Below are 21,586 nucleotides of genomic sequence, written 5' to 3'. Positions count from 1 at the left end.
CCGATTTTAACGCGGACCCCTGATCGGCACAGCCCACCGCCACACAGATCTCCTCAGCTCAAGCCGTCCTCGAGCCTCAGCCTCCCAGGAGCTTGGATCACAGGCGCGCGCCACCATGTCCGGCAGCAACTCCGCTTGTTTTTGACCTGATGTGCGGCTTCTGACCCAGGGAAGGATTTATTTATTTATTTATCTATGATTTATTATATATATTTATGTATATAAAAGCAAGTCAAAGATAGATAGATAGAGAGAGAGAGAGAGAGAGAGAGAGAGAGAGAGAGAGAGAGAGAGCTGGCAAAAGAGCAACGGGACAAGCAGTGCTATCATCTCTTGTGGGGTTTGGGAAATCAAGCCGCCCAGTGGGGCAGTGCTCTCCGGCATCGTAGTCGGCAGGATTTGAACCTGCGCGGGGAGACCCCAGTGGATTTCAAGTCCGCCGCCTTAACCACTCGGCCACGACTACCGCTGGACGGGCGGGTAGGGGCGCAGTTGGTGTGGGAGACCGTTTGGGATCACGTGGCGTTGAGGGCGGGGAGGGAAGCGCAAGACACGCCAGCGTCCCAAAAAGCGCAAAAGCAGCTCCGGCTATGTCAGAAGTGGGGTTCGAACCCACGCCTCCGGGGGAGACTGCGACCTGAACGCAGCGCCTTAGACCGCTCGGCCATCCTGACCTGCTGACCCGGGGGCTGCTGGCCGCTGGCCGCTGGCCCTCGCAAAGCTCACAGCGTGCTCGAGACTGGACACCCAACGGTTGAATGACGCGGGGCGGTGCAGCCAGCGGATGCCTCGCCTTGGCCGTAGAACGCTACGAAAGTGCGATGACGGGACACAGCGGAGGCGGTCGGCCACGGCGAGCCTGGAAAGGCCCTGCCGTGCCGTCCTCGTTAGTATAGTGGTGAGTATCCCCGCCTGTCACGCGGGAGACCGGGGTTCGATTCCCCGATGGGGAGGCTGCTCTGCTCCTTTTGCTACCTCGGCCTGTTGTCCGTAAAGAAAGCAGTTGCACCTGCCTTTGTCCTCACGACCAAAAGGTCGAGTTCCGCTGTGTCACTCAGGCTGCACGGCGGCGGCTACTCACAGGAGCTGTCCCAGAACCGATTGGCACGGGGGCTTTCACCTGCTCCGTTTCCGACCTGGGTTGGTTCACCCCTCCTTAGAGGACCTGGTGACCCTGGGCTCCCCCGGGGTCACCATATCGATGCCGATTTTAACACGGACCCCTGATCGGCACAGCCCACCGCCACACAGATCTCCTCAGCTCAAGCCGTCCTCGAGCCTCAGCCTCGCAGGAGCTTGGATCACAGGCGCGCGGCACCACGTCCGGCAGCAACTCCGCTTGTTTTTGACCCGATGTGCGGCCTCTGACCCAGGGAAGGATTTATTTATTTATTTATCTATGATTTATTATATATATTTATGTATATAAAAGCAAGTCAAAGATAGATAGATAGAGAGAGAGAGAGAGAGAGAGAGAGAGAGAGAGAGAGAGAGAGAGCTGGCAAAAGAGCTGGCAAATGAGCTACGGGACAAGCAGTGCTCTCATCTTTTGTGGCTTTCACCTGCTCCGTTTCCGACCTGGGTTGGTTCACCCCTCCTTAGACGACCTGGTGACCCTGGGCTCCCCCGGGGTCACCATATCGATGCCGATTTTAACGCGGACCCCTGATCGGCACAGCCCACCGCCACACAGATCTCCTCAGCTCAAGCCGTCCTCGAGCCTCAGCCTCCCAGGAGCTTGGATCACAGGCGCGCGGCACCACGTCCGGCAGCAACTCCGCTTGTTTTTGACCCGATGTGCGGCTTCTGACCCAGGGAAGGATTTATTTATTTATTTATCTATGATTTATTATATATATTTATGTATATAAAAGCAAGTCAATGATAGATAGATAGAGAGAGCTGGCAAATGAGCTACGGGACAAGCAGTGCTCTCATCTTTTGTGGCTTTCACCTGCTCCGTTTCCGACCTGGGTTGGTTCACCCCTCCTTAGACGACCTGGTGACCCTGGGCTCCCCCGGGGTCACCATATCGATGCCGATTTTAACGCGGACCCCTGATCGGCACAGCCCACCGCCACACAGATCTCCTCAGCTCAAGCCGTCCTCGAGCCTCAGCCTCCCAGGAGCTTGGATCACAGGCGCGCGGCACCACGTCCGGCAGCAACTCCGCTTGTTTTTGACCCGATGTGCGGCTTCTGACCCAGGGAAGGATTTATTTATTTATTTATCTATGATTTATTATATATATTTATGTATATAAAAGCAAGTCAATGATAGATAGATAGAGAGAGCTGGCAAATGAGCTACGGGACAAGCAGTGCTCTCATCTTTTGTGGCTTTCACCTGCTCCGTTTCCGACCTGGGTTGGTTCACCCCTCCTTAGACGACCTGGTGACCCTGGGCTCCCCCGGGGTCACCATATCGATGCCGATTTTAACGCGGACCCCTGATCGGCACAGCCCACCGCCACACAGATCTCCTCAGCTCAAGCCGTCCTCGAGCCTCAGCCTCCCAGGAGCTTGGATCACAGGCGCGCGCCACCACGTCCGGCAGCAACTCCGCTTGTTTTTGACCTGATGTGCGGCTTCTGACCCAGGGAAGGATTTATTTATTTATTTATCTATGATTTATTATATATATTTATGTATATAAAAGCAAGTCAAAGATAGATAGATAGAGAGAGCTGGCAAATGAGCTACGGGACAAGCAGTGCTCTCATCTTTTGTGGCTTTCACCTGCTCCGTTTCCGACCTGGGTTGGTTCACCCCTCCTTAGACGACCTGGTGACCCTGGGCTCCCCCGGGGTCACCATATCGATGCCGATTTTAACGCGGACCCCTGATCGGCACAGCCCACCGCCACACAGATCTCCTCAGCTCAAGCCGTCCTCGAGCCTCAGCCTCCCAGGAGCTTGGATCACAGGCGCGCGGCACCACGTCCGGCAGCAACTCCGCTTGTTTTTGACCCGATGTGCGGCTTCTGACCCAGGGAAGGATTTATTTATTTATTTATCTATGATTTATTATATATATTTATGTATATAAAAGCAAGTCAAAGATAGATAGATAGAGAGAGAGAGAGAGAGAGAGAGAGAGAGAGAGAGAGAGAGCTGGCAAAAGAGCAACGGGACAAGCAGTGCTATCATCTCTTGTGGGGTTTGGGAAATCAAGCCGCCCAGTGGGGCAGTGCTCTCCGGCATCGTAGTCGGCAGGATTTGAACCTGCGCGGGGAGACCCCAGTGGATTTCAAGTCCGCCGCCTTAACCACTCGGCCACGACTACCGCTGGACGGGCGGGTAGGGGCGCAGTTGGTGTGGGAGACCGTTTGGGATCACGTGGCGTTGAGGGCGGGGAGGGAAGCGCAAGACACGCCAGCGTCCCAAAAAGCGCAAAAGCAGCTCCGGCTATGTCAGAAGTGGGGTTCGAACCCACGCCTCCGGGGGAGACTGCGACCTGAACGCAGCGCCTTAGACCGCTCGGCCATCCTGACCTGCTGACCCGGGGGCTGCTGGCCGCTGGCCGCTGGCCCTCGCAAAGCTCACAGCGTGCTCGAGACTGGACACCCAACGGTTGAATGACGCGGGGCGGTGCAGCCAGCGGATGCCTCGCCTTGGCCGTAGAACGCTACGAAAGTGCGATGACGGGACACAGCGGAGGCGGTCGGCCACGGCGAGCCTGGAAAGGCCCTGCCGTGCCGTCCTCGTTAGTATAGTGGTGAGTATCCCCGCCTGTCACGCGGGAGACCGGGGTTCGATTCCCCGATGGGGAGGCTGCTCTGCTCCTTTTGCTACCTCGGCCTGTTGTCCGTAAAGAAAGCAGTTGCACCTGCCTTTGTCCTCACGACCAAAAGGTCGAGTTCCGCTGTGTCACTCAGGCTGCACGGCGGCGGCTACTCACAGGAGCTGTCCCAGAACCGATTGGCACGGGGGCTTTCACCTGCTCCGTTTCCGACCTGGGTTGGTTCACCCCTCCTTAGAGGACCTGGTGACCCTGGGCTCCCCCGGGGTCACCATATCGATGCCGATTTTAACACGGACCCCTGATCGGCACAGCCCACCGCCACACAGATCTCCTCAGCTCAAGCCGTCCTCGAGCCTCAGCCTCGCAGGAGCTTGGATCACAGGCGCGCGGCACCACGTCCGGCAGCAACTCCGCTTGTTTTTGACCCGATGTGCGGCCTCTGACCCAGGGAAGGATTTATTTATTTATTTATCTATGATTTATTATATATATTTATGTATATAAAAGCAAGTCAAAGATAGATAGATAGAGAGAGAGAGAGAGCTGGCAAATGAGCTACGGGACAAGCAGTGCTCTCATCTTTTGTGGCTTTCACCTGCTCCGTTTCCGACCTGGGTTGGTTCACCCCTCCTTAGACGACCTGGTGACCCTGGGCTCCCCCGGGGTCACCATATCGATGCCGATTTTAACGCGGACCCCTGATCGGCACAGCCCACCGCCACACAGATCTCCTCAGCTCAAGCCGTCCTCGAGCCTCAGCCTCCCAGGAGCTTGGATCACAGGCGCGCGGCACCACGTCCGGCAGCAACTCCGCTTGTTTTTGACCCGATGTGCGGCTTCTGACCCAGGGAAGGATTTATTTATTTATTTATCTATGATTTATTATATATATTTATGTATATAAAAGCAAGTCAATGATAGATAGATAGAGAGAGCTGGCAAATGAGCTACGGGACAAGCGGTGCTCTCATCTTTTGTGGCTTTCACCTGCTCCGTTTCCGACCTGGGTTGGTTCACCCCTCCTTAGACGACCTGGTGACCCTGGGCTCCCCCGGGGTCACCATATCGATGCCGATTTTAACGCGGACCCCTGATCGGCACAGCCCACCGCCACACAGATCTCCTCAGCTCAAGCCGTCCTCGAGCCTCAGCCTCCCAGGAGCTTGGATCACAGGCGCGCGCCACCACGTCCGGCAGCAACTCCGCTTGTTTTTGACCTGATGTGCGGCTTCTGACCCAGGGAAGGATTTATTTATTTATTTATCTATGATTTATTATATATATTTATGTATATAAAAGCAAGTCAAAGATAGATAGATAGAGAGAGCTGGCAAATGAGCTACGGGACAAGCAGTGCTCTCATCTTTTGTGGCTTTCACCTGCTCCGTTTCCGACCTGGGTTGGTTCACCCCTCCTTAGACGACCTGGTGACCCTGGGCTCCCCCGGGGTCACCATATCGATGCCGATTTTAACGCGGACCCCTGATCGGCACAGCCCACCGCCACACAGATCTCCTCAGCTCAAGCCGTCCTCGAGCCTCAGCCTCCCAGGAGCTTGGATCACAGGCGCGCGGCACCACGTCCGGCAGCAACTCCGCTTGTTTTTGACCCGATGTGCGGCCTCTGACCCAGGGAAGGATTTATTTATTTATTTATCTCTGATTTATTATATATATTTATGTATATAAAAGCAAGTCAAAGATAGATAGATAGATAGAGAGAGCTGGCAAATGAGCTACGGGACAAGCGGTGCTCTCATCTTTTGTGGCTTTCACCTGCTCCGTTTCCGACCTGGGTTGGTTCACCCCTCCTTAGACGACCTGGTGACCCTGGGCTCCCCCGGGGTCACCATATCGATGCCGATTTTAACGCGGACCCCTGATCGGCACAGCCCACCGCCACACAGATCTCCTCAGCTCAAGCCGTCCTCGAGCCTCAGCCTCCCAGGAGCTTGGATCACAGGCGCGCGCCACCACGTCCGGCAGCAACTACGCTTGTTTTTGACCTGATGTGCGGCTTCTGACCCAGGGAAGGATTTATTTATTTATTTATCTATGATTTATTATATATATTTATGTATATAAAAGCAAGTCAAAGATAGATAGATAGAGAGAGCTGGCAAATGAGCTACGGGACAAGCAGTGCTCTCATCTTTTGTGGCTTTCACCTGCTCCGTTTCCGACCTGGGTTGGTTCACCCCTCCTTAGACGACCTGGTGACCCTGGGCTCCCCCGGGGTCACCATATCGATGCCGATTTTAACGCGGACCCCTGATCGGCACAGCCCACCGCCACACAGATCTCCTCAGCTCAAGCCGTCCTCGAGCCTCAGCCTCCCAGGAGCTTGGATCACAGGCGCGCGCCACCACGTCCGGCAGCAACTCCGCTTGTTTTTGACCCGATGTGCGGCCTCTGACCCAGGGAAGGATTTATTTATTTATTTATCTATGATTTATTATATATATTTATGTATATAAAAGCAAGTCAAAGATAGATAGATAGATAGAGAGAGCTGGCAAATGAGCTACGGGACAAGCAGTGCTCTCATCTTTTGTGGCTTTCACCTGCTCCGTTTCCGACCTGGGTTGGTTCACCCCTCCTTAGACGACCTGGTGACCCTGGGCTCCCCCGGGGTCACCATATCGATGCCGATTTTAACGCGGACCCCTGATCGGCACAGCCCACCGCCACACAGATCTCCTCAGCTCAAGCCGTCCTCGAGCCTCAGCCTCCCAGGAGCTTGGATCACAGGCGCGCGCCACCACGTCCGGCAGCAACTACGCTTGTTTTTGACCTGATGTGCGGCTTCTGACCCAGGGAAGGATTTATTTATTTATTTATCTATGATTTATTATATATATTTATGTATATAAAAGCAAGTCAAAGATAGATAGATAGAGAGAGCTGGCAAATGAGCTACGGGACAAGCAGTGCTCTCATCTTTTGTGGCTTTCACCTGCTCCGTTTCCGACCTGGGTTGGTTCACCCCTCCTTAGACGACCTGGTGACCCTGGGCTCCCCCGGGGTCACCATATCGATGCCGATTTTAACGCGGACCCCTGATCGGCACAGCCCACCGCCACACAGATCTCCTCAGCTCAAGCCGTCCTCGAGCCTCAGCCTCCCAGGAGCTTGGATCACAGGCGCGCGCCACCACGTCCGGCAGCAACTCCGCTTGTTTTTGACCCGATGTGCGGCCTCTGACCCAGGGAAGGATTTATTTATTTATTTATCTATGATTTATTATATATATTTATGTATATAAAAGCAAGTCAAAGATAGATAGATAGATAGAGAGAGCTGGCAAATGAGCTACGGGACAAGCAGTGCTCTCATCTTTTGTGGCTTTCACCTGCTCCGTTTCCGACCTGGGTTGGTTCACCCCTCCTTAGACGACCTGGTGACCCTGGGCTCCCCCGGGGTCACCATATCGATGCCGATTTTAACGCGGACCCCTGATCGGCACAGCCCACCGCCACACAGATCTCCTCAGCTCAAGCCGTCCTCGAGCCTCAGCCTCCCAGGAGCTTGGATCACAGGCGCGCGCCACCACGTCCGGCAGCAACTCCGCTTGTTTTTGACCCGATGTGCGGCCTCTGACCCAGGGAAGGATTTATTTATTTATTTATCTATGATTTATTATATATATTTATGTATATAAAAGCAAGTCAAAGATAGATAGATAGATAGAGAGAGCTGGCAAATGAGCTACGGGACAAGCAGTGCTCTCATCTTTTGTGGCTTTCACCTGCTCCGTTTCCGACCTGGGTTGGTTCACCCCTCCTTAGACGACCTGGTGACCCTGGGCTCCCCCGGGGTCACCATATCGATGCCGATTTTAACGCGGACCCCTGATCAGCACAGCCCACCGCCACACAGATCTCCTCAGCTCAAGCCGTCCTCGAGCCTCAGCCTCCCAGGAGCTTGGATCACAGGCGCGCGGCACCACGTCCGGCAGCAACTCCGCTTGTTTTTGACCCGATGTGCGGCTTCTGACCCAGGGAAGGATTTATTTATTTATTTATCTATGATTTATTATATATATTTATGTATATAAAAGCAAGTCAAAGATAGATAGATAGAGAGAGAGAGAGAGAGAGAGAGAGAGAGAGAGAGAGAGAGAGAGAGAGAGAGCTGGCAAAAGAGCTACGGGACAAGCAGTGCTATCATCTCTTGTGGGGTTTGGGAAATCAAGCCGGCCCGTGGGGCAGTGCTCTCCGGCATCGTAGTCGGCAGGATTTGAACCTGCGCGGGGAGACCCCAGTGGATTTCAAGTCCGCCGCCTTAACCACTCGGCCACGACTACCGCTGGACGGGCGCGTAGGGGTGCAGTTGGTGTGGGAGACCGTTTGGGATCACGTGGCGTTGAGGGCGGGGAGGGAAGCGCAAGACACGCCAGCGTCCCAAAAAGCGCAAAAGCAGCTCCGGCTATGTCAGAAGTGGGGTTCGAACCCACGCCTCCGGGGGAGACTGCGACCTGAACGCAGCGCCTTAGACCGCTCGGCCATCCTGACCTGCTGACCCGGGGGCTGCTGGCCGCTGGCCGCTGGCCCTCGCAAAGCTCACAGCGTGCTCGAGACTGGACACCCAACGGTTGAATGACGCGGGGCGGTGCAGCCAGCGGATGCCTCGCCTTGGCCGTAGAACGCTACGAAAGTGCGATGACGGGACACAGCGGAGGCGGTCGGCCACGGCGAGCCTGGAAAGGCCCTGCCGTGCCGTCCTCGTTAGTATAGTGGTGAGTATCCCCGCCTGTCACGCGGGAGACCGGGGTTCGATTCCCCGATGGGGAGGCTGCTCTGCTCCTTTTGCTACCTCGGCCTGTTGTCCGTAAAGAAAGCAGTTGCACCTGCCTTTGTCCTCACGACCAAAAGGTCGAGTTCCGCTGTGTCACTCAGGCTGCACGGCGGCGGCTACTCACAGGAGCTGTCCCAGAACCGATTGGCACGGGGGCTTTCACCTGCTCCGTTTCCGACCTGGGTTGGTTCACCCCTCCTTAGAGGACCTGGTGACCCTGGGCTCCCCCGGGGTCACCATATCGATGCCGATTTTAACACGGACCCCTGATCGGCACAGCCCACCGCCACACAGATCTCCTCAGCTCAAGCCGTCCTCGAGCCTCAGCCTCGCAGGAGCTTGGATCACAGGCGCGCGGCACCACGTCCGGCAGCAACTCCGCTTGTTTTTGACCCGATGTGCGGCCTCTGACCCAGGGAAGGATTTATTTATTTATCTATGATTTATTATATATATTTATGTATATAAAAGCAAGTCAAAGATAGATAGATAGAGAGAGAGAGAGAGCTGGCAAATGAGCTACGGGACAAGCAGTGCTCTCATCTTTTGTGGCTTTCACCTGCTCCGTTTCCGACCTGGGTTGGTTCACCCCTCCTTAGACGACCTGGTGACCCTGGGCTCCCCCGGGGTCACCATATCGATGCCGATTTTAACGCGGACCCCTGATCGGCACAGCCCACCGCCACACAGATCTCCTCAGCTCAAGCCGTCCTCGAGCCTCAGCCTCCCAGGAGCTTGGATCACAGGCGCGCGGCACCACGTCCGGCAGCAACTCCGCTTGTTTTTGACCCGATGTGCGGCTTCTGACCCAGGGAAGGATTTATTTATTTATTTATCTATGATTTATTATATATATTTATGTATATAAAAGCAAGTCAATGATAGATAGATAGAGAGAGCTGGCAAATGAGCTACGGGACAAGCAGTGCTCTCATCTTTTGTGGCTTTCACCTGCTCCGTTTCCGAACTGGGTTGGTTCACCCCTCCTTAGACGACCTGGTGACCCTGGGCTCCCCCGGGGTCACCATATCGATGCCGATTTTAACGCGGACCCCTGATCGGCACAGCCCACCGCCACACAGATCTCCTCAGCTCAAGCCGTCCTCGAGCCTCAGCCTCCCAGGAGCTTGGATCACAGGCGCGCGCCACCACGTCCGGCAGCAACTCCGCTTGTTTTTGACCTGATGTGCGGCTTCTGACCCAGGGAAGGATTTATTTATTTATTTATCTATGATTTATTATATATATTTATGTATATAAAAGCAAGTCAAAGATAGATAGATAGAGAGAGCTGGCAAATGAGCTACGGGACAAGCAGTGCTCTCATCTTTTGTGGCTTTCACCTGCTCCGTTTCCGACCTGGGTTGGTTCACCCCTCCTTAGACGACCTGGTGACCCTGGGCTCCCCCGGGGTCACCATATCGATGCCGATTTTAACGCGGACCCCTGATCGGCACAGCCCACCGCCACACAGATCTCCTCAGCTCAAGCCGTCCTCGAGCCTCAGCCTCCCAGGAGCTTGGATCACAGGCGCGCGCCACCACGTCCGGCAGCAACTCCGCTTGTTTTTGACCCGATGTGCGGCCTCTGACCCAGGGAAGGATTTATTTATTTATTTATCTATGATTTATTATATATATTTATGTATATAAAAGCAAGTCAAAGATAGATAGATAGATAGAGAGAGCTGGCAAATGAGCTACGGGACAAGCAGTGCTCTCATCTTTTGTGGCTTTCACCTGCTCCGTTTCCGACCTGGGTTGGTTCACCCCTCCTTAGACGACCTGGTGACCCTGGGCTCCCCCGGGGTCACCATATCGATGCCGATTTTAACGCGGACCCCTGATCGGCACAGCCCACCGCCACACAGATCTCCTCAGCTCAAGCCGTCCTCGAGCCTCAGCCTCCCAGGAGCTTGGATCACAGGCGCGCGGCACCACGTCCGGCAGCAACTCCGCTTGTTTTTGACCCGATGTGCGGCTTCTGACCCAGGGAAGGATTTATTTATTTATTTATCTATGATTTATTATATATATTTATGTATATAAAAGCAAGTCAATGATAGATAGATAGAGAGAGAGAGAGAGCTGGCAAATGAGCTACGGGACAAGCAGTGCTCTCATCTTTTGTGGCTTTCACCTGCTCCGTTTCCGACCTGGGTTGGTTCACCCCTCCTTAGACGACCTGGTGACCCTGGGCTCCCCCGGGGTCACCATATCGATGCCGATTTTAACGCGGACCCCTGATCGGCACAGCCCACCGCCACACAGATCTCCTCAGCTCAAGCCGTCCTCGAGCCTCAGCCTCCCAGGAGCTTGGATCACAGGCGCGCGGCACCACGTCCGGCAGCAACTCCGCTTGTTTTTGACCCGATGTGCGGCTTCTGACCCAGGGAAGGATTTATTTATTTATTTATCTATGATTTATTATATATATTTATGTATATAAAAGCAAGTCAATGATAGATAGAGAGAGCTGGCAAATGAGCTACGGGACAAGCAGTGCTCTCATCTTTTGTGGCTTTCACCTGCTCCGTTTCCGACCTGGGTTGGTTCACCCCTCCTTAGACGACCTGGTGACCCTGGGCTCCCCCGGGGTCACCATATCGATGCCGATTTTAACGCGGACCCCTGATCGGCACAGCCCACCGCCACACAGATCTCCTCAGCTCAAGCCGTCCTCGAGCCTCAGCCTCCCAGGAGCTTGGATCACAGGCGCGCGCCACCACGTCCGGCAGCAACTCCGCTTGTTTTTGACCCGATGTGCGGCCTCTGACCCAGGGAAGGATTTATTTATTTATTTATCTATGATTTATTATATATATTTATGTATATAAAAGCAAGTCAAAGATAGATAGATAGATAGAGAGAGCTGGCAAATGAGCTACGGGACAAGCAGTGCTCTCATCTTTTGTGGCTTTCACCTGCTCCGTTTCCGACCTGGGTTGGTTCACCCCTCCTTAGACGACCTGGTGACCCTGGGCTCCCCCGGGGTCACCATATCGATGCCGATTTTAACGCGGACCCCTGATCGGCACAGCCCACCGCCACACAGATCTCCTCAGCTCAAGCCGTCCTCGAGCCTCAGCCTCCCAGGAGCTTGGATCACAGGCGCGCGCCACCACGTCCGGCAGCAACTCCGCTTGTTTTTGACCTGATGTGCGGCTTCTGACCCAGGGAAGGATTTATTTATTTATTTATCTATGATTTATTATATATATTTATGTATATAAAAGCAAGTCAAAGATAGATAGATAGAGAGAGCTGGCAAATGAGCTACGGGACAAGCAGTGCTCTCATCTTTTGTGGCTTTCACCTGCTCCGTTTCCGACCTGGGTTGGTTCACCCCTCCTTAGACGACCTGGTGACCCTGGGCTCCCCCGGGGTCACCATATCGATGCCGATTTTAACGCGGACCCCTGATCGGCACAGCCCACCGCCACACAGATCTCCTCAGCTCAAGCCGTCCTCGAGCCTCAGCCTCCCAGGAGCTTGGATCACAGGCGCGCGCCACCACGTCCGGCAGCAACTCCGCTTGTTTTTGACCCGATGTGCGGCCTCTGACCCAGGGAAGGATTTATTTATTTATTTATCTATGATTTATTATATATATTTATGTATATAAAAGCAAGTCAAAGATAGATAGATAGATAGAGAGAGCTGGCAAATGAGCTACGGGACAAGCAGTGCTCTCATCTTTTGTGGCTTTCACCTGCTCCGTTTCCGACCTGGGTTGGTTCACCCCTCCTTAGACGACCTGGTGACCCTGGGCTCCCCCGGGGTCACCATATCGATGCCGATTTTAACGCGGACCCCTGATCGGCACAGCCCACCGCCACACAGATCTCCTCAGCTCAAGCCGTCCTCGAGCCTCAGCCTCCCAGGAGCTTGGATCACAGGCGCGCGGCACCACGTCCGGCAGCAACTCCGCTTGTTTTTGACCCGATGTGCGGCTTCTGACCCAGGGAAGGATTTATTTATTTATTTATCTATGATTTATTATATATATTTATGTATATAAAAGCAAGTCAATGATAGATAGATAGAGAGAGAGAGAGAGCTGGCAAATGAGCTACGGGACAAGCAGTGCTCTCATCTTTTGTGGCTTTCACCTGCTCCGTTTCCGACCTGGGTTGGTTCACCCCTCCTTAGACGACCTGGTGACCCTGGGCTCCCCCGGGGTCACCATATCGATGCCGATTTTAACGCGGACCCCTGATCGGCACAGCCCACCGCCACACAGATCTCCTCAGCTCAAGCCGTCCTCGAGCCTCAGCCTCCCAGGAGCTTGGATCACAGGCGCGCGGCACCACGTCCGGCAGCAACTCCGCTTGTTTTTGACCCGATGTGCGGCTTCTGACCCAGGGAAGGATTTATTTATTTATTTATCTATGATTTATTATATATATTTATGTATATAAAAGCAAGTCAATGATAGATAGAGAGAGCTGGCAAATGAGCTACGGGACAAGCAGTGCTCTCATCTTTTGTGGCTTTCACCTGCTCCGTTTCCGACCTGGGTTGGTTCACCCCTCCTTAGACGACCTGGTGACCCTGGGCTCCCCCGGGGTCACCATATCGATGCCGATTTTAACGCGGACCCCTGATCGGCACAGCCCACCGCCACACAGATCTCCTCAGCTCAAGCCGTCCTCGAGCCTCAGCCTCCCAGGAGCTTGGATCACAGGCGCGCGCCACCACGTCCGGCAGCAACTCCGCTTGTTTTTGACCCGATGTGCGGCCTCTGACCCAGGGAAGGATTTATTTATTTATTTATCTATGATTTATTATATATATTTATGTATATAAAAGCAAGTCAAAGATAGATAGATAGATAGAGAGAGCTGGCAAATGAGCTACGGGACAAGCAGTGCTCTCATCTTTTGTGGCTTTCACCTGCTCCGTTTCCGACCTGGGTTGGTTCACCCCTCCTTAGACGACCTGGTGACCCTGGGCTCCCCCGGGGTCACCATATCGATGCCGATTTTAACGCGGACCCCTGATCGGCACAGCCCACCGCCACACAGATCTCCTCAGCTCAAGCCGTCCTCGAGCCTCAGCCTCCCAGGAGCTTGGATCACAGGCGCGCGGCACCACGTCCGGCAGCAACTCCGCTTGTTTTTGACCCGATGTGCGGCTTCTGACCCAGGGAAGGATTTATTTATTTATTTATCTATGATTTATTATATATATTTATGTATATAAAAGCAAGTCAAAGATAGATAGATAGAGAGAGAGAGAGAGAGAGAGAGAGCTGGCAAAAGAGCTACGGGACAAGCAGTGCTATCATCTCTTGTGGGGTTTGGGAAATCAAGCCGGCCCGTGGGGCAGTGCTCTCCGGCATCGTAGTCGGCAGGATTTGAACCTGCGCGGGGAGACCCCAGTGGATTTCAAGTCCGCCGCCTTAACCACTCGGCCACGACTACCGCTGGACGGGCGGGTAGGGGCGCAGTTGGTGTGGGAGACCGTTTGGGATCACGTGGCGTTGAGGGCGGGGAGGGAAGCGCAAGACACGCCAGCGTCCCAAAAAGCGCAAAAGCAGCTCCGGCTATGTCAGAAGTGGGGTTCGAACCCACGCCTCCGGGGGAGACTGCGACCTGAACGCAGCGCCTTAGACCGCTCGGCCATCCTGACCTGCTGACCCGGGGGCTGCTGGCCGCTGGCCGCTGGCCCTCGCAAAGCTCACAGCGTGCTCGAGACTGGACACCCAACGGTTGAATGACGCGGGGCGGTGCAGCCAGCGGATGCCTCGCCTTGGCCGTAGAACGCTACGAAAGTGCGATGACGGGACACAGCGGAGGCGGTCGGCCACGGCGAGCCTGGAAAGGCCCTGCCGTGCCGTCCTCGTTAGTATAGTGGTGAGTATCCCCGCCTGTCACGCGGGAGACCGGGGTTCGATTCCCCGATGGGGAGGCTGCTCTGCTCCTTTTGCTACCTCGGCCTGTTGTCCGTAAAGAAAGCAGTTGCACCTGCCTTTGTCCTCACGACCAAAAGGTCGAGTTCCGCTGTGTCACTCAGGCTGCACGGCGGCGGCTACTCACAGGAGCTGTCCCAGAACCGATTGGCACGGGGGCTTTCACCTGCTCCGTTTCCGACCTGGGTTGGTTCACCCCTCCTTAGAGGACCTGGTGACCCTGGGCTCCCCCGGGGTCACCATATCGATGCCGATTTTAACACGGACCCCTGATCGGCACAGCCCACCGCCACACAGATCTCCTCAGCTCAAGCCGTCCTCGAGCCTCAGCCTCGCAGGAGCTTGGATCACAGGCGCGCGGCACCACGTCCGGCAGCAACTCCGCTTGTTTTTGACCCGATGTGCGGCCTCTGACCCAGGGAAGGATTTATTTATTTATCTATGATTTATTATATATATTTATGTATATAAAAGCAAGTCAAAGATAGATAGATAGAGAGAGAGAGAGAGCTGGCAAATGAGCTACGGGACAAGCAGTGCTCTCATCTTTTGTGGCTTTCACCTGCTCCGTTTCCGACCTGGGTTGGTTCACCCCTCCTTAGACGACCTGGTGACCCTGGGCTCCCCCGGGGTCACCATATCGATGCCGATTTTAACGCGGACCCCTGATCGGCACAGCCCACCGCCACACAGATCTCCTCAGCTCAAGCCGTCCTCGAGCCTCAGCCTCCCAGGAGCTTGGATCACAGGCGCGCGGCACCACGTCCGGCAGCAACTCCGCTTGTTTTTGACCCGATGTGCGGCTTCTGACCCAGGGAAGGATTTATTTATTTATTTATCTATGATTTATTATATATATTTATGTATATAAAAGCAAGTCAATGATAGATAGATAGAGAGAGAGAGAGAGCTGGCAAATGAGCTACGGGACAAGCGGTGCTCTCATCTTTTGTGGCTTTCACCTGCTCCGTTTCCGACCTGGGTTGGTTCACCCCTCCTTAGACGACCTGGTGACCCTGGGCTCCCCCGGGGTCACCATATCGATGCCGATTTTAACGCGGACCCCTGATCGGCACAGCCCACCGCCACACAGATCTCCTCAGCTCAAGCCGTCCTCGAGCCTCAGCCTCCCAGGAGCTTGGATCACAGGCGCGCGGCACCACGTCCGGCAGCAACTCCGCTTGTTTTTGACCCGATGTGCGGCTTCTGACCCAGGGAAGGATTTATTTATTTATTTATCTATGATTTATTATATATATTTATGTATATAAAAGCAAGTCAATGATAGATAGATAGAGAGAGCTGGCAAATGAGCTACGGGACAAGCAGTGCTCTCATCTTTTGTGGCTTTCACCTGCTCCGTTTCCGACCTGGGTTGGTTCACCCCTCCTTAGACGACCTGGTGACCCTGGGCTCCCCCGGGGTCACCATATCGATGCCGATTTTAACGCGGACCCCTGATCGGCACAGCCCACCGCCACACAGATCTCCTCAGCTCAAGCCGTCCTCGAGCCTCAGCCTCCCAGGAGCTTGGATCACAGGCGCGCGGCACCACGTCCGGCAGCAACTCCGCTTGTTTTTGACCCGATGTGCGGCTTCTGACCCAGGGAAGGATTTATTTATTTATTTATCTATGATTTATTATATATATTTATGTATATAAAAGCAAGTCAATGATAGATAGATAGAGAGAGAGAGAGAGCTGGCAAATGAGCTACGGGACAAGCGGTGCTCTCATCTTTTGTGGCTTTCACCTGCTCCGTTTCCGACCTGGGTTGGTTCACCCCTCCTTAGACGACCTGGTGACCCTGGGCTCCCCCGGGGTCACCATATCGATGCCGATTTTAACGCGGACCCCTGATCGGCACAGCCCACCGCCACACAGATCTCCTCAGCTCAAGCCGTCCTCGAGCCTCAGCCTCCCAGGAGCTTGGATCACAGGCGCGCGGCACCACGTCCGGCAGCAACTCCGCTTGTTTTTGACCCGATGTGCGGCTTCTGACCCAGGGAAGGATTTATTTATTTATTTATCTATGATTTATTATATATATTTATGTATATAAAAGCAAGTCAATGATAGATAGATAGAGAGAGCTGGCAAATGAGCTACGGGACAAGCAGTGCTCTCATCTTTTGTGGCTTTCACCTGCTCCGTTTCCGACCTGGGTTGGTTCACCCCTCCTTAGACGACCTGGTGACCCTGGGCTCCCCCGGGGTCACCATATCGATGCCGATTTTAACGCGGACCCCTGATCGGCACAGCCCACCGCCACACAGATCTCCTCAGCTCAAGCCGTCCTCGAGCCTCAGCCTCCCAGGAGCTTGGATCACAGGCGCGCGCCACCACGTCCGGCAGCAACTCCGCTTGTTTTTGACCCGATGTGCGGCCTCTGACCCAGGGAAGGATTTATTTATTTATTTATCTATGATTTATTATATATATTTATGTATATAAAAGCAAGTCAAAGATAGATAGATAGATAGAGAGAGCTGGCAAATGAGCTACGGGACAAGCAGTGCTCTCATCTTTTGTGGCTTTCACCTGCTCCGTTTCCGACCTGGGTTGGTTCACCCCTCCTTAGACGACCTGGTGACCCTGGGCTCCCCCGGGGTCACCATATCGATGCCGATTTTAACGCGGACCCCTGATCGGCACAGCCCACCGCCACACAGATCTCCTCAGCTCAAGCCGTCCTCGAGCCTCAGCCTCCCAGGAGCTTGGATCACAGGCGCGCGGCACCACGTCCGGCAGCAACTCCGCTTGTTTTTGACCCGATGTGCGGCTTCTGACCCAGGGAAGGATTTATTTATTTATTTATCTATGATTTATTATATATATTTATGTATATAAAAGCAAGTCAAAGATAGATAGATAGATAGAGAGAGCTGGCAAATGAGCTACGGGACAAGCAGTGCTCTCATCTTTTGTGGCTTTCACCTGCTCCGTTTCCGACCTGGGTTGGTTCACCCCTCCTTAGACGACCTGGTGACCCTGGGCTCCCCCGGGGTCACCATATCGATGCCGATTTTAACGCGGACCCCTGATCGGCACAGCCCACCGCCACACAGATCTCCTCAGCTCAAGCCGTCCTCGAGCCTCAGCCTCCCAGGAGCTTGGATCACAGGCGCGCGGCACCACGTCCGGCAGCAACTCCGCTTGTTTTTGACCCGATGTGCGGCTTCTGACCCAGGGAAGGATTTATTTATTTATTTATCTATGATTTATTATATATATTTATGTATATAAAAGCAAGTCAATGATAGATAGATAGAGAGAGAGAGAGAGCTGGCAAATGAGCTACGGGACAAGCGGTGCTCTCATCTTTTGTGGCTTTCACCTGCTCCGTTTCCGACCTGGGTTGGTTCACCCCTCCTTAGACGACCTGGTGACCCTGGGCTCCCCCGGGGTCACCATATCGATGCCGATTTTAACGCGGACCCCTGATCGGCACAGCCCACCGCCACACAGATCTCCTCAGCTCAAGCCGTCCTCGAGCCTCAGCCTCCCAGGAGCTTGGATCACAGGCGCGCGGCACCACGTCCGGCAGCAACTCCGCTTGTTTTTGACCCGATGTGCGGCTTCTGACCCAGGGAAGGATTTATTTATTTATTTATCTATGATTTATTATATATATTTATGTATATAAAAGCAAGTCAATGATAGATAGATAGAGAGAGCTGGCAAATGAGCTACGGGACAAGCAGTGCTCTCATCTTTTGTGGCTTTCACCTGCTCCGTTTCCGACCTGGGTTGGTTCACCCCTCCTTAGACGACCTGGTGACCCTGGGCTCCCCCGGGGTCACCATATCGATGCCGATTTTAACGCGGACCCCTGATCGGCACAGCCCACCGCCACACAGATCTCCTCAGCTCAAGCCGTCCTCGAGCCTCAGCCTCCCAGGAGCTTGGATCACAGGCGCGCGCCACCACGTCCGGCAGCAACTCCGCTTGTTTTTGACCCGATGTGCGGCCTCTGACCCAGGGAAGGATTTATTTATTTATTTATCTATGATTTATTATATATATTTATGTATATAAAAGCAAGTCAAAGATAGATAGATAGATAGAGAGAGCTGGCAAATGAGCTACGGGACAAGCAGTGCTCTCATCTTTTGTGGCTTTCACCTGCTCCGTTTCCGACCTGGGTTGGTTCACCCCTCCTTAGACGACCTGGTGACCCTGGGCTCCCCCGGGGTCACCATATCGATGCCGATTTTAACGCGGACCCCTGATCGGCACAGCCCACCGCCACACAGATCTCCTCAGCTCAAGCCGTCCTCGAGCCTCAGCCTCCCAGGAGCTTGGATCACAGGCGCGCGGCACCACGTCCGGCAGCAACTCCGCTTGTTTTTGACCCGATGTGCGGCTTCTGACCCAGGGAAGGATTTATTTATTTATTTATCTATGATTTATTATATATATTTATGTATATAAAAGCAAGTCAAAGATAGATAGATAGAGAGAGAGAGAGAGAGAGAGAGAGAGAGAGCTGGCAAAAGAGCTACGGGACAAGCAGTGCTATCATCTCTTGTGGGGTTTGGGAAATCAAGCCGGCCCGTGGGGCAGTGCTCTCCGGCATCGTAGTCGGCAGGATTTGAACCTGCGCGGGGAGACCCCAGTGGATTTCAAGTCCGCCGCCTTAACCACTCGGCCACGACTACCGCTGGACGGGCGGGTAGGGGCGCAGTTGGTGTGGGAGACCGTTTGGGATCACGTGGCGTTGAGGGCGGGGAGGGAAGCGCAAGACACGCCAGCGTCCCAAAAAGCGCAAAAGCAGCTCCGGCTATGTCAGAAGTGGGGTTCGAACCCACGCCTCCGGGGGAGACTGCGACCTGAACGCAGCGCCTTAGACCGCTCGGCCATCCTGACCTGCTGACCCGGGGGCTGCTGGCCGCTGGCCGCTGGCCCTCGCAAAGCTCACAGCGTGCTCGAGACTGGACACCCAACGGTTGAATGACGCGGGGCGGTGCAGCCAGCGGATGCCTCGCCTTGGCCGTAGAACGCTACGAAAGTGCGATGACGGGACACAGCGGAGGCGGTCGGCCACGGCGAGCCTGGAAAGGCCCTGCCGTGCCGTCCTCGTTAGTATAGTGGTGAGTATCCCCGCCTGTCACGCGGGAGACCGGGGTTCGATTCCCCGATGGGGAGGCTGCTCTGCTCCTTTTGCTACCTCGGCCTGTTGTCCGTAAAGAAAGCAGTTGCACCTGCCTTTGTCCTCACGACCAAAAGGTCGAGTTCCGCTGTGTCACTCAGGCTGCACGGCGGCGGCTACTCACAGGAGCTGTCCCAGAACCGATTGGCACGGGGGCTTTCACCTGCTCCGTTTCCGACCTGGGTTGGTTCACCCCTCCTTAGAGGACCTGGTGACCCTGGGCTCCCCCGGGGTCACCATATCGATGCCGATTTTAACACGGACCCCTGATCGGCACAGCCCACCGCCACACAGATCTCCTCAGCTCAAGCCGTCCTCGAGCCTCAGCCTCGCAGGAGCTTGGATCACAGGCGCGCGGCACCACGTCCGGCAGCAACTCCGCTTGTTTTTGACCCGATGTGCGGCCTCTGACCCAGGGAAGGATTTATTTATTTATCTATGATTTATTATATATATTTATGTATATAAAAGCAAGTCAAAGATAGATAGATAGAGAGAGAGAGAGAGCTGGCAAATGAGCTACGGGACAAGCAGTGCTCTCATCTTTTGTGGCTTTCACCTGCTCCGTTTCCGACCTGGGTTGGTTCACCCCTCCTTAGACGACCTGGTGACCCTGGGCTCCCCCGGGGTCACCATATCGATGCCGATTTTAACGCGGACCCCTGATCGGCACAGCCCACCGCCACACAGATCTCCTCAGCTCAAGGCGTCCTCGAGCCTCAGCCTCCCAGGAGCTTGGATCACAGGCGCGCGGCACCACGTCCGGCAGCAACTCCGCTTGTTTTTGACCCGATGTGCGGCTTCTGACCCAGGGAAGGATTTATTTATTTATTTATCTATGATTTATTATATATATTTATGTATATAAAAGCAAGTCAATGATAGATAGATAGAGAGAGCTGGCAAATGAGCTACGGGACAAGCGGTGCTCTCATCTTTTGTGGCTTTCACCTGCTCCGTTTCCGACCTGGGTTGGTTCACCCCTCCTTAGACGACCTGGTGACCCTGGGCTCCCCCGGGGTCACCATATCGATGCCGATTTTAACGCGGACCCCTGATCGGCACAGCCCACCGCCACACAGATCTCCTCAGCTCAAGCCGTCCTCGAGCCTCAGCCTCCCAGGAGCTTGGATCACAGGCGCGCGCCACCACGTCCGGCAGCAACTCCGCTTGTTTTTGACCTGATGTGCGGCTTCTGACCCAGGGAAGGATTTATTTATTTATTTATCTATGATTTATTATATATATTTATGTATATAAAAGCAAGTCAAAGATAGATAGATAGAGAGAGCTGGCAAATGAGCTACGGGACAAGCAGTGCTCTCATCTTTTGTGGCTTTCACCTGCTCCGTTTCCGACCTGGGTTGGTTCACCCCTCCTTAGACGACCTGGTGACCCTGGGCTCCCCCGGGGTCACCATATCGATGCCGATTTTAACGCGGACCCCTGATCGGCACAGCCCACCGCCACACAGATCTCCTCAGCTCAAGCCGTCCTCGAGCCTCAGCCTCCCAGGAGCTTGGATCACAGGCACGCGCCACCACGTCCGGCAGCAACTCCGCTTGTTTTTGACCCGATGTGCGGCCTCTGACCCAGGGAAGGATTTATTTATTTATTTATCTATGATTTATTATATATATTTATGTATATAAAAGCAAGTCAAAGATAGATAGATAGATAGAGAGAGCTGGCAAATGAGCTACGGGACAAGCAGTGCTCTCATCTTTTGTGGCTTTCACCTGCTCCGTTTCCGACCTGGGTTGGTTCACCCCTCCTTAGACGACCTGGTGACCCTGGGCTCCCCCGGGGTCACCATATCGATGCCGATTTTAACGCGGACCCCTGATCGGCACAGCCCACCGCCACACAGATCTCCTCAGCTCAAGCCGTCCTCGAGCCTCAGCCTCCCAGGAGCTTGGATCACAGGCGCGCGGCACCACGTCCGGCAGCAACTCCGCTTGTTTTTGACCCGATGTGCGGC

The 21,586-nt window shown here is 54.3% G+C and overlaps 15 non-coding genes across 15 annotated transcripts; 5 read left to right on the top strand and 10 right to left on the bottom strand.

The window, feature by feature from the left end:
* Positions 1–384: 384 nt before the first annotated feature.
* Positions 385–466, bottom strand: trnas-uga (transfer RNA serine (anticodon UGA)). Its single transcript has one exon. It is a non-coding gene; the product is annotated as a tRNA-Ser (tRNA).
* A 125-nt stretch (positions 467–591) lies between these two features.
* Positions 592–674, bottom strand: trnal-cag (transfer RNA leucine (anticodon CAG)). The gene has a single exon. It is a non-coding gene; the product is annotated as a tRNA-Leu (tRNA).
* A 207-nt stretch (positions 675–881) lies between these two features.
* On the top strand, positions 882–953 carry trnad-guc (transfer RNA aspartic acid (anticodon GUC)). The gene has a single exon. It is a non-coding gene; the product is annotated as a tRNA-Asp (tRNA).
* Positions 954–3,202: 2,249 nt separating this feature from the next.
* trnas-uga (transfer RNA serine (anticodon UGA)) lies at positions 3,203–3,284 on the bottom strand. The gene has a single exon. It is a non-coding gene; the product is annotated as a tRNA-Ser (tRNA).
* Positions 3,285–3,409: 125 nt separating this feature from the next.
* On the bottom strand, positions 3,410–3,492 carry trnal-cag (transfer RNA leucine (anticodon CAG)). The gene has a single exon. It is a non-coding gene; the product is annotated as a tRNA-Leu (tRNA).
* Positions 3,493–3,699: 207 nt separating this feature from the next.
* Positions 3,700–3,771, top strand: trnad-guc (transfer RNA aspartic acid (anticodon GUC)). The gene has a single exon. It is a non-coding gene; the product is annotated as a tRNA-Asp (tRNA).
* A 4,195-nt stretch (positions 3,772–7,966) lies between these two features.
* On the bottom strand, positions 7,967–8,048 carry trnas-uga (transfer RNA serine (anticodon UGA)). Its single transcript has one exon. It is a non-coding gene; the product is annotated as a tRNA-Ser (tRNA).
* Positions 8,049–8,173: 125 nt separating this feature from the next.
* trnal-cag (transfer RNA leucine (anticodon CAG)) lies at positions 8,174–8,256 on the bottom strand. The gene has a single exon. It is a non-coding gene; the product is annotated as a tRNA-Leu (tRNA).
* A 207-nt stretch (positions 8,257–8,463) lies between these two features.
* trnad-guc (transfer RNA aspartic acid (anticodon GUC)) lies at positions 8,464–8,535 on the top strand. The gene has a single exon. It is a non-coding gene; the product is annotated as a tRNA-Asp (tRNA).
* A 5,347-nt stretch (positions 8,536–13,882) lies between these two features.
* Positions 13,883–13,964, bottom strand: trnas-uga (transfer RNA serine (anticodon UGA)). The gene has a single exon. It is a non-coding gene; the product is annotated as a tRNA-Ser (tRNA).
* Positions 13,965–14,089: 125 nt separating this feature from the next.
* Positions 14,090–14,172, bottom strand: trnal-cag (transfer RNA leucine (anticodon CAG)). Its single transcript has one exon. It is a non-coding gene; the product is annotated as a tRNA-Leu (tRNA).
* A 207-nt stretch (positions 14,173–14,379) lies between these two features.
* Positions 14,380–14,451, top strand: trnad-guc (transfer RNA aspartic acid (anticodon GUC)). The gene has a single exon. It is a non-coding gene; the product is annotated as a tRNA-Asp (tRNA).
* A 4,581-nt stretch (positions 14,452–19,032) lies between these two features.
* On the bottom strand, positions 19,033–19,114 carry trnas-uga (transfer RNA serine (anticodon UGA)). The gene has a single exon. It is a non-coding gene; the product is annotated as a tRNA-Ser (tRNA).
* Positions 19,115–19,239: 125 nt separating this feature from the next.
* On the bottom strand, positions 19,240–19,322 carry trnal-cag (transfer RNA leucine (anticodon CAG)). Its single transcript has one exon. It is a non-coding gene; the product is annotated as a tRNA-Leu (tRNA).
* A 207-nt stretch (positions 19,323–19,529) lies between these two features.
* Positions 19,530–19,601, top strand: trnad-guc (transfer RNA aspartic acid (anticodon GUC)). The gene has a single exon. It is a non-coding gene; the product is annotated as a tRNA-Asp (tRNA).
* Positions 19,602–21,586: the final 1,985 nt, after the last annotated feature.

The sequence above is a fragment of the Amia ocellicauda genome, chromosome 19 (genome assembly GCF_036373705.1).
Source record: "Amia ocellicauda isolate fAmiCal2 chromosome 19, fAmiCal2.hap1, whole genome shotgun sequence".
Lineage (NCBI taxonomy): Eukaryota > Metazoa > Chordata > Actinopteri > Amiiformes > Amiidae > Amia > Amia ocellicauda.
The sequence above is the reverse complement of the archived record's forward strand: the minus strand, read 5'-3'. Positions and strand labels throughout refer to the sequence as shown.